The 12,243-nt window shown below is 40.5% G+C and overlaps 1 pseudogene; it reads left to right on the top strand.

Moving 5' to 3' along the window:
- Positions 1-1,155: 1,155 nt before the first annotated feature.
- LOC116969839 lies at positions 1,156-3,793 on the top strand (annotated as a pseudogene).
- The last annotated feature ends 8,450 nt before the right edge of the window (positions 3,794-12,243 follow it).

Here is a 12,243-nt window from a genome sequence, read left to right as displayed (position 1 = left end):
ACTGAGAGTGAACACCATCCTGATGAACGAGAAGGTTAAGGTTTTCCAGCTGCTTGATCGATACGCTGAGCTCACAGTCATCTCCACTGTTCGAGATCGGACACTGGTGGAACATGAGCTGCTGGCAAGAGGCCGGGCCCATGAAGAGTGGAGAGAGGAACATCTCGGGGGAGAGTTTGAAAAAATCCGAACTGATCAGTTATTCCAGAACATTTCGGCGAGCAAATCCGAATCTGGGAGTTCGTCTGCCGTGGCCGGAGTCGCGGGGATCGGAAAAACAACAATGGTGCAAAAGATTGTTCATGACTGGGCCACGGGGAAAATATACCAACAATTCCAGTTTGTCTTCAGTTTCAAATTCCGGGATTTGAACATGATTAAAGACAGAATAAACCTGAGGGAACTGATTCTGGAACAGTATCCATACTTTGGGAATATGCTAGGAGAGGTCTGGAAGAACCCAGAGGGATTGCTGTTTATATTCGACGGTCTGGATGAATTCAAGGGCAGAATTGATTTTGCTGACAGTCGGAGAGACACCGAACCTAAGCACCAGTGCCCAGATCCCTGAGTCGGTGGTGTGAAGTGTCTGACATTGTGTACAGTTTAATCCAGCACAAGCTGCTCCCAGGGTGTTCAGTGCTAGTGACCACCCGCCCCACTGCGTTACATTTACTGGAAAAGGCAGAGATCAGTGTCCGGGCTGAAATCCTGGGATTTGGTGGTGAGGAACGGAAGGAATATTTCACCAGGTATTTTGAAGATCAGACGGTGGCAGCAGCTGTTTTCAAACACGTGAAGGAGAACGAGATCCTGTACACCATGAGCTACAACCCCTCCTACTGCTGGATCCTTGTCCTGACATTGGGCCCCTTCTTCACACAAACACACTGGGACCCGCAGCAAGTTCCCAAGACCAACACCCAACTATATTGCCACTTTATTTACAACATCCTGAAAAACCACGGCCGTGAGATTGAGAACCCCCGTGAGGAGTTACTGAAGCTTGGTCAGATGGCCTTCACTGGAGTGGCCGAGAAGAAGTTTGTGTTCACAGATGAAGATTTGATCAAATACAATCTGCAGCCTTCCCAGTTCCTGTCCGGGTTCCTGATGGAACGTTTGGAGAGAGAGGATTCTGCCCGGAGCGTGGTGTACACCTTCCCGCAACCCACCATCCAAGAGTTTGTAGCCGCACTCGCACAATTCCTGACTGTAGATCGCGGGGATATCCGACACTCCTCATTGAAGTCCACATGGCATGGACAGACGGGCGATTTGAAGTATTTGTCCGTTTTGTCGCTGGTCTCTCCTCCCCACGGGAAGTTGGGATCCTCAAGGAGTTTCTGGGTCAATTCCCTCATCAAACAATCTGCCGAGTGATTGATTGGGTGAAGAAGGAGGTTAAACGCCGGGCTAGAAACACAAAGAGTGAAGCTGGTAAACGGAGGCTCCTGAACACGCTGCACTACCTGTTTGAGTCTCAGAATCCTGCACTGGCTCAGCAGACACTGGGATCTGTGAAAACACTTTCATTCCGTCGACTGGTACTGACCCCGATTGACTGTACGGTCCTGTCTCATACCATCAGGCCCTGTGATACCATCAGGCCCTGTGACACAATCAACCACCTCGATCTGGATAGCTGCCGCATTCAGTGTGAAGGTCTCCAGCGGCTGGGACCGGCTCTGCACAAGTGTCAGCAATTGAGGTAACTGTCCGTTTGACGCTAACACTGAACTGTAAAATTGTTTCACTATTTTGTTATTCCGTCCAGCACCCCTTCTATGGGGCCGAGCGGCCGTCACTGTGCACGGGGGCACCCCTCCTATTTTACCCCCCCTCCTCCGGCTCACCGGTGATCGACCCCCTCCCCCGGGTCACGCGTGTTGCCTGCCTGCCCTGTCGCCGTTCTCTGCACGGGGAACATTTGTCGGTCGGGGAATGAGAATAAATGGTGAAAGTCACCAAACACCACATCCACAGAGATTTGTTCAATAATGTGCTGAGGTGTTTCCATAAATATCCGTTTGGGAGAAGTTATCTATCTCAGCCTCGTCGGCCGGGGTTTGTTTCTTACTCTGTCTGTTTGTGTTTAGACTGGGACACAACGACCTGGGAGATTCCGGAGTGAAACTGGTGTCTGAAGCTCTGAGGAACCCGGACTGTAAAATACAGATACTGTGGTAAGTCCCAGACTGTGAGAGATTGTGTTTACACTCACTGGGTGTCTGACATTGAACATTAATATGATCAGTAATTGTGTCACTGATAAACACTGGGGATTTGCACCGTCTCCTGTCTCTCTCTCTGTGTCCCTCACCCTCACTCTCTCTCATCTCCAGGCTGGACAATCCAGAAATCGGAGATACAATGAGACTTGGGAGTATTGGTGCAGGATTCCCAAAAGGTTAATAAACAATAGACAATAGGTGCAGGAGTAGGCCATTCGGCCCTTCGAGCCAGCACCGCCATTCAATCAGATCATGGCTGATCGTCCCCAATCAGTACCCCGTTCCTGTCAAGATAAAGGAACCACATTCCCTCATGCCTGTATGAACCCAGGAGATGCATTTGAGCTTAAAAGCACCTTGCCAAGCCAGGGAAAAGGCCATAAAATGGATTTTGCTGCCTGCCTGGCTGAGAATGCATTTTAAGCCCCACAAAGGCCTGTAAAAGTGCAGAAAGCATTCCCTCATGTCTGTATGAAGTCAGGAGATGTATTTCAGCTTAAAAGGAGCTAGCTAGACCTTGCAAAAGGCCAAAAATTGCATTTTGCATCCTAGCAGAAAATGCTTTTTCTCTGGCACAAGGCCCCAAAAAAGCCTACAGACCAGTCCGTCATGTCTGTATGAAGTCAGGAGATGTATTTGAGCTTAAAAGCAGCTTGCTAGACCTGTGACTCTCTGTGTCCATCACCCTCACTCTCTCTCATCTCCAGGCTGAACAGTGTCGGTCTCACAGATTCTGGAGCCGTGGATCTCGCCTCCGCTCTCAGTACAAACCACACGGTGACGGAGCTGTAGCTGAGTGAGAATAAACTGGGAGATTCCGGAGTGAAACTGGTGTCTGAAGCTGTGAGGAACCTGGACTGTAAAATACAGACACTGCGGTAAGTCCCAGACTGTGAGAGATTGTGTTTACACTCACTGGGTGTCTGACACTGAACATTAATATGATCAGTAATTGTGTCACCGATACACACTGGGGATTTACACCGTCTCCTGTCTCTCTGTGTCCCTCACCCTCACTCTCTCTCATCTCCAGGCTGGACGGTGTCGGTCTCACAGATTCTGGAGCCGAGGATCTCGTCTCCGCTCTCAGTACAAACCCCTCACTGACGGAGCTGGACCTGACACACAACTCCCTCACAGACCGATGTGTCCCCGCTCTCCGCCGCCTCATACTGAACCTCCCGAGACTAGAGCGGATCAGGTGAGTGTTTGTGTTAATGTTTAATGTGATAAAATATCAGGGGATCCATCCATCCATCCGCGGGCTTCTTTCTCCTGTGATTTTGTTCTGTAAAGTGTTGTTGAAATATTAACCCCAGTCCCTGTTATTGACACTGTTGTTTAACCTGTTTATTTCCTCTTTATTCCTCGACTTGTTTCAGGCTGGGGGAGAATAAGTTCAGTCCGATCGGGAAGAAGGAACTGAGGTCGCTGCAGGAACCCAGACCCGGACTGAGTATGGATCTGTGAACATCTCTGGGTGTAAACGTCACTGCCCTGGGGACCGGAATATTGTTGCTGTCAGGCCACGTGCCGGATCTACCCACACACTGCACGGAGGGAGGGAGGGAGAACCGGCTGCCATCCTCGACTTGCCCTGACAATAGTCCCCAGGCTGTTGCTGTAACTTATTCCCTGCGGCATCTAAACAATGCGCTAACTCACAACAATTGTCCCTCTCCCACTGTTCAACCCCACGGGTACATTCTCTTCTTGATTCTGGATGGACACAATGTCGACACCTTTTGACAGAATACACCGTTGTTGACATTAAACGCAACTTATTCTCGCAGTTTAGCTTTAGGGTTAGCATTCAGAGTTATTATTAAAACACTTATTATTGTCACATGTACTGAGAAACAGTGAAAATATTCTGTTTGCATGCATGCTATCCAATCTAGTCAGGTAATGCTATACATCAATACAACCAAGCCAAGTGCAAGTACAGCAGGTAGAGTGAAGAGAGTGCTGAATATAGTTTTCTCAGCATGTAGCGATACATAGACATAGATAACAGGTGCAGGAGGAGGCCATTCAGCCCTTCGAGCCAGCACCGCCATTCAAGGCAAGGCAAGGCAACTTTATTTATATAGCACATTTCATACACGAGGCAGGCTCAAAGTGCTTCACATAAAAACATGTCATACAATAAAATGAAATAATAAAATGAAATAAAATAGAAGAATTAAAAGAAAAGAAAAGCAAAATTAAAAATGCATTATAAAAAGTGCAAAAGTTAAAAGTGCAATGTAGTTAAGAATTAGCTGAAAGCTAAAGTAAACATAAAAGTTTTCAGAAGGTACACAAAAATGCTGTATGCATGATCAGTCTGAAGAAGGGTTTCGGCCCGAAACGTCGCCTATTTCCTTCGCTCCATAGATGCTGCTGCACCCGCTGAGTTTCTCCAGCATTTTTGTGTACCTTCGATCTTCCAGCATCTGCAGTTCCTTCTTGAACACATAAAAGTTTTCAGTCTTGTTTTAAAAGTGGTCAAAGTTGAGGCAAGTCTTAAATCTTCAGGAAGTTTATTCCAGCTATTTGTTGCATAGTAACTAAATCCTGCTTTCCCATGTTTTGTATTTACTCTGGGAATCACTAACAGATTGGTTTCAGAAGATCTTAGCGGTCTAGAAGGCTTATATAGTAGAAGCATGTCAGTGATATACTTTGGTCCTAAACCATGTAGTGATTTATAGGTGAGCAGCAGGATTTTGAAATCAATTCTCTGACATACAGGGAGCCAATGTAAGAATTGGTGTAATGTGTTCAAATTTTTGGGTCTTTGTTAGAACTCTAGCAACAGCGTTCTGAACAAGCTGTAGCTGCCTGACAGTTTTTTTTCGGAAGACCTGCAAGGAGACCGTTACAATAATCTAACCTACTAGTAATAAAAGCATGTACAAGTTTTTCTGAGTCTTGAGCTGACATGAGTCCTCTTAATCTTGCTACGTTTTTGAGGTCATTTGAGGTGTTCATTGTGATCATGGCTGATCGTCCCCAATCAATAACCCGTGCCTGCCTTCTCCCCATATCCCTTGACTCCACTAGCCCCTAGAGCTCTATCTAACTCTCTCTTAAATCCATCCAGTGACGTGGCCTCCACTGCCCCCTGTGGCAGGGAATTCCACAGATTCACAGCTCTCTGGGTGGAAAGTTTTTTGATACAGTTTCAGAGAAAACGTCCAACGTCCGCAATGAAATACAACTCACCAATGGAAGGATCTTTCAGTAGTCTGATAACATCATAATAAGAATACACAAGATTCACAGCAACGGGGTCCTATAGGGGGGTTGCACGTTAGGTCACTGGGTCATAGGGCTTGACGCACGGAGCCGCACAATCCATCTGGAGGACATCGCAGCTTCCGGTATATGTTATTAATGCAAGAAACGCATACTTTCCTACCTGTTAAAAACCGACAAAATGTTGCATTTTTGCGCTGTAAATAATTGTGGAAGTCGAGGCAAGCGTGAGAGACATGTACCCAACTTCAGAATTCCAAACGTGAAGCGAAATGAATGTAAAGAGAAGCGAGAGCTGAAGGGACAACAACAGCTAAAGTGCTTGGCGAACATTGGCCGTGCAGATATCGGAATTGAAAATATTGGGAATTATCGCGTTTCAGATTCAGATTCAGATTCAACTTTAATTGTCATTGTCAGTGTACAGTACAGAGACAACAAAATGCAGTTAGCATCTCCCTGGAAGAGCGACATAGAATATGATTTCAATAATTAAAACTATTTACATGTATACAGTGTTTGCTCACTGCATTTCATTAACAGTAAGGCATTATTTGTGGTTTTTCTTGATTCCTTTGGCATCTAAAAAGTCTCAGAAGTGATAAATCTGGCTGTAAAAGTTAGAAATCGCCCACAAATAATGCCTTATTTGATGAAATGCAGTGAACAAACGGCCAATGTTCGCCAAGCACTCTGGCTGTTGTTGTCCCTTCAGCTCTCGCTTCTATCTACCGTCATTTCTCCTCACTTTTGGAATTCTGAAGTAGGCTAAATGTCTCTCAACTTATCCCGATTTCCATCATTATTTACAGCGCAATAAATCACCATTTCGACGGGTTTTATTATTATTTTTTAAATAATATTTTTATTAGAAGTAGACGTATTATAAAGTATAGTTACATATTATAGTAAAAAAACTTTTCATATACATCAGTCATACATTATTAAAATTTTCAATTGTCGATTACTTCTGCTTCTAGTGTTTTTTTTATATAGAAAAAGAGAGAATAAAGAGTTACAAATATCAAAAAAACAGAAAAGGTGGAATGGATTACTTATAATACGTCATTGGAGATAGGTTCGTAGATTATAAAGTATGACTTTTCATCTAATCCTGAGTTCAAGTTTCAGTTGGGTTTTCGTGCCGGGCCAATCTATCCCGTCAGATAATTAATGAATGGAGCCCATATTTTATCAAAAAGTTCTTCTTTGTCCATTAAGACAAGTCTAATTCTTTCTAGAGGAAATAGGAGAGATTTGTGGGAAGATTCTATTTAGTTTTATTTTAGAGTAGTGTAATCTATGTAAGACGTTAAATTGTATTAAAGCATGTCTGGCATTTAACGAACATTGATGTATATGTTGTAAACTTTCGTCCCACAAATCTTTTGTTATAGGATGACCTAATACATTTTCCCATGTGTATCTATATGGTTCCGTCGGTGGTACCTCGTTGTTTAGGAGGTTGTTATAAATATAAGCTATTAATTTTTCAGTGTTAGGATGCTTGTTCAAACACTCATCAAGGATTTCTGGTTCCCTAATCCTGTAGACTTGTGTATTAGATTTAACATAATCTCTAATTTGTAGATATCTGAAGAAATTATTTGAGTGCAGTCCATGATTCTGTTGTAACTCCTGAAATGAAAGAAAAGTGCCTTTCCCATAAAGATGTCCAATCTTTTTAATTCCATAATTTTTCCAGTGTGTGAAACCCTTATCCAAAAAGGATGGCTTGAATAAAGGATTATTTACAATGGGAAGGCATAGTGGTATATTATTCAATTTTAAAACTTTTTTAAATTGTTTCCAAATTCGTATTCCACTATGTATTATGGGGTTTTCCTTATTGGTTTTTTGTGCAGTTTTGTGGTAGCAAATATGATCGGACCCATTTCAAAAGGTAAACAGTCTTCCTTTTCCATCCTTAACCAATCTGGTTGTTGATCCATTTCTTCCAGCCAGAAATTCATGTTTTTAATATGGACTGCCCAGAAATAAAACAAGAAATTATCTTTGACTTACATAAATGTTTTTTACTTATTCTATGATTCTTATAATCCCAGATGAAACTTGTAACAATGGAGTCGACTTTTTTGAAAAAAGTTTTTGGGATATATATCGGGATTAATTGAAATAGGTACAGTAGTTGCGGTAAGAAGATCATTTTTTTTTGTAATATATTTTTTTATTAAAGGTAATCAATTACAATGCTTCAAACAACTTTATATCAAATTAATTCAATTTGCATTAAGTAAAACACTAGTAATACTTATCTACTGTTTTTTTAGAAATAATGATAGAGAAAGAATAGAGAAAGAATAAATCATTAAGAGAGTGATTAAATAATAATTTGATTATATATAGGAAAGAAAAGAGAAACGAAAAAAAAAAAAAAAAAAAAAAAAAAAAAAAAACATTTTTAGTAACCACAATATGTATTATTAATAACACTACTACAAGTGATAGTATCAATAAAGACATATATGTAATTCCAATATAAAAATGAATTATTCTCACCAAATCCCGCAGGGTGCACGTCGAACTGTGTTGCCAAGAACAGCTACTTCTCTAAATACTGTATATATGGAGACCATATCTGTTCAAAAGAATTATACTTGTCCAATAGGACAAATCTAATTCTTTCCAGATGTAACGTCTCCATCATCTCTGTTGCCCACATTTTGGTTGTGGGGGATAATGTTCCCTTCCAAAATTTCAATATGATTTTTTTTTCCAATTATTAAACAGTAATCAAAGAAATTTCTTTGATTTACTGTAAGTGATAGATGTAAATCCGGAATTCCAAATATTATTAGCTTTGGGTTAGGGTCCAATTTAACTTTGATGACTTCAGAAATAACTTTAAAGATTTCTGTCCAGTAATAATTCAATTTAGGACATGTAACGAAACTATGTATTAAATTTGCCTCTGCTTTCTTGCACTTATCACAAATAGCGGAGAGATTCGGAAAAATACTATTTAATTTAGTTTTCGAATAATGTAACCTATATAATACTTTAAATTGTATCAGTATATGTCTGGCGTTTAATGAACACCGGTGTATTCGTTGTAGACTTTCTTCCCAGTTTTCTTTTGTTATAGCCAATCCCATTTCATTTTCCCATGCTTGACGATATACTTCCGTTATTGGATTCTCCTTATCCAAAATGATGTTATATATATAGGCTATTAATTTTTCTGTATTTGGATATAAATTAAACAGTTCATCTAACAATCCTGCTTCTTTATTTTATAATCTTGTGTATTGGATTTAATATAATCTCTAATTTGTAAATACCTAAACAAATGTTGTGGAGACAATCCATAAATATCTTGTAACTCCTGGAATAAAAGAAATTTTCCTTTTCTATACAGGTGTTCTATCCTTGTAATTCCTAAATCATCCCATTGTTTAAACCCCCCATCTAATATAGCAGGTTTAAACGATGGATTATTCATAATTGGTAATCTAAATGAGAGATTATCCAAGTGTAGAGTCTTAACTATTTGTTTCCAAATACGTCTATTATTATATATTATTAGGTTGTCTTTATAATATTTTTTTTGTACTTCCGTTGGTGCAAAAATTATCGAACCTACATTGAAAGGTAGACAGTCCTCCTTTTCTATATTTAACCATGTCGGTTCATGATCCATATTTACCCACCAGAAATTCATATTCTTAATCTGAACAGCCCAAAAATAATATAAAAAGTTTGGAAGTGCTAATCCTCCATTTATCTTAGCTTTGCATAGATGTTTTTTATTTATTCTGTGATTTTTATAATCCCAAATAAAGCTATTGACAATATTATCAATTTTTTTAAAAAAAGTTTTCGGAAGAAAAAAAGGAATAGCCTGAAACAAATATAACAACTGCGGTAGAAATACCATCTTTATGGCACTTATTCTACCAATCATGGATATAGGCAGTGTTTTCCAATATAAAATATTTTTTCTAAGTTTATCTAATAGTTGAGGATAGTTGGATTTTATTAATGAGTTATGAGTTTTAGTTACGTTAATCCCTAAATATTTAAGTTTGTCTGTAACTACTTTTAATGGGTATTGTTGTAATGTATTAAGATTTATTCCTGTTATTGGCATAATCTCGCTTTTATCCCAATTAATCCTATACCCAGAAAATGCACCAAACTTAGTTATAATGTTTAGCAGGTTGGGAATACTAATTTCCGGTTTTGTAATATAAATCAAAACATCATCTGCATATAAAGAAATTTTATTAATTGTTGTATCAGTATTATAGCCATATATTTCAGGTTCAGATCTAATTTTTTCCGCCAATGGTTCTATCACCAATGCGAACAATAAGGGTGATAACGGACATCCCTGTCTGCATCCCCTAGAGAGTTTGAATTTGGCTGATAAAATTTGGTTAGTCAAAGAAGATCATTTTTATAGCATTAATTCTACCAAGCATTGAAATGGGAAGTGTTTTCCAGTATTGAATATTCTTGTGTAGTTAATTCAGTAAGGGTGGAAAATTTAGTTTAAATAAAGAGGTATATGTCTTAGTTACATAGATTCCTAAGTATTTAAATTTATCTTTAACTATTTTAAAAGGGAATTGTTGTAATGTGTGTAGGTTGAGTTTTGTTACAGCCAGATGTATCACTTCTGAAACCTTTTAGATGCCAAAGGAATCAAGAAAAACCACAAATAATGCCTTAGTTGATGAAATGCAGTGAGCAAACAGCCAATGATCGCCAAGCACTTTGGCTGTTGTTGTCCCTTCAGCTCTCGCATCTATCTACCATCATTTCTCCTCACATTTGGAATTCTGAAGTAGGCTAAATGTCTCTCACGCTTATCCCGATTTCCATCATTATTTACAGCGCAAAAAATTGACCATTTCGACGGGTTTTAACGGGCCCGCTACGCTGGAAACACTGGTGAGTGCCTACCTGCAGTTCATGGCTTGTACTCCACTTGGCGTAGCGTAGCAACAGTACGGGTCATAGGTCGTGACCCGACTGCCGTGAAACCTCCCTATAGGAGCAAATTCAAAATGTAAGTTTCATTAAACAATTAATGTAAATGTAAGAAAAGCTATTTCGGTCTAAATTAGCGCAACGTTTTTAAACAGTTATGAAATCATCTTGTTAAAAAGGATTATTCAAATATAAATAAATATTGAAAAATACGTCCATGTTTGGAAAGAAACTAGAAAGGAGAGAGCACATTTACATTAAACAATTAATTTTTACAAAATGTATTTACTTATTGCTTGTTTTTGATTTTTAAAACCCCCACTGCCCTGTCCAATCTTAATCAAACGGTGCCGTTATTGACTTTCCCGTTTTATATCCCTGCTACTATCTATCCTCAAAGTCACGGATCGGCGGCAAGGTTTTCCAGGCGAGTGCCCTCGAGCATGAAGGGCGAAGACAGTCGCTGAAGTTTAGAAGGATGAGGGGAGAATCTTATAGAAACATATAAAATTATAGGAAGGGCATTAGAGGAATTAGAGGAAGGACATCCTTGTGATTGAGGCAGTGCAGCGTAGGTTCACGAGGTCGATCCCTGGGATGGCGGGACTGTCATATGAGGAAAGATTGAAAAGACTAGGCTTGTATTCACTGGTGTTTAGAAGGATGAGGGGAATTTTATAGAAACATATAAAATTATAAAAGGACTGGACAAGCTAGATGCAGGAAAAATGTTCCCAAAGTTGGGCGAGTCCAGAACCAGGGGCCACACAGAGTCTTAGAATAAAGGGGAGGTCATTTAAGACTGAGGTGAGAAAAAACTTTTCCACCCAGAGAGTTGTGAATCTGTGGCCATTTGGGACTGAGATGAGGAGAAACATTTCCAGCCAGAGAGTTGTGAGTCTGGCCATTTGGGACTGAGATGAGGAGAAGCTTTTCCACCCAGAGAGTTGTGAATCTGTGGAATTCCCTGCCACAGAGGGCAGTGGAGGCCAAGTCACTGGATGGATTTAAGAGAGAGTTAGATAGAGCTCTCGGGGCTAGTGGAGTCAAGGGATATGGGGAGAAGGCAGGCACGGGTTATTGATTGGGGACGATCAGCCATGTTCGCAGTGAATGGTGGTGCTGGCTCGAAGGGCAGAATGGCCGCCTCCTGAACCTATTTTTCTATGTTTCTAAATGTCACGCTAGTGGGACAGGCCCTTCGGCCTTTAACCATATAACAATTACAGCACGGAAACAGGCCATCTCGGCCCTACAAGTCCGTGCCGAACAAATTTTTACCCTTAGTCCCACCTGCCTGCACTCATACCATAACCCTCCATTCCCTTCGCATCCATATGCCTATCCAATTTATTTTTAAATGATACCAACGAACCTGCCTCCACCACTTCCACTGGAAGCTCATTCCACACCGCTACCACTCTCTGAGTAAAGAAGTTCCCCCTCATGTTACCCCTAAACTTCTGTCCCTTAATTCTGAAGTCATGTCCTCTTGTTTGAATCTTCCATATTCTCAAAGGGAAAAGCTGGTCCACATCAACTCTGTCTATCCCTCTCATCATTTTAAAGACCTCTATCAAGTCCCCCCTTAACCTTCTGCGCTCCAGAGAATAAAGACCTAACTTATTCAACCTTTCTCTGTAACTTAGTTGTTGAAACCCAGGCAACATTCTAGTAAATCTCCTCTGTACTCTCTCTATTTTGTTGACATCCTTCCTATAATTGGGCGACCAAAATTGTACACCATACTCCAGATTTGGTCTCACCAATGCCTTGTACAATTTTAACATTACATCCCAGCTTCTATACT

This window comes from Amblyraja radiata, unplaced genomic scaffold, assembly GCF_010909765.2.
Source record: "Amblyraja radiata isolate CabotCenter1 unplaced genomic scaffold, sAmbRad1.1.pri scaffold_141_ctg1, whole genome shotgun sequence".
Classification (NCBI taxonomy): domain Eukaryota; kingdom Metazoa; phylum Chordata; class Chondrichthyes; order Rajiformes; family Rajidae; genus Amblyraja; species Amblyraja radiata.
The sequence above is the reverse complement of the archived record's forward strand: the minus strand, read 5'-3'. Positions and strand labels throughout refer to the sequence as shown.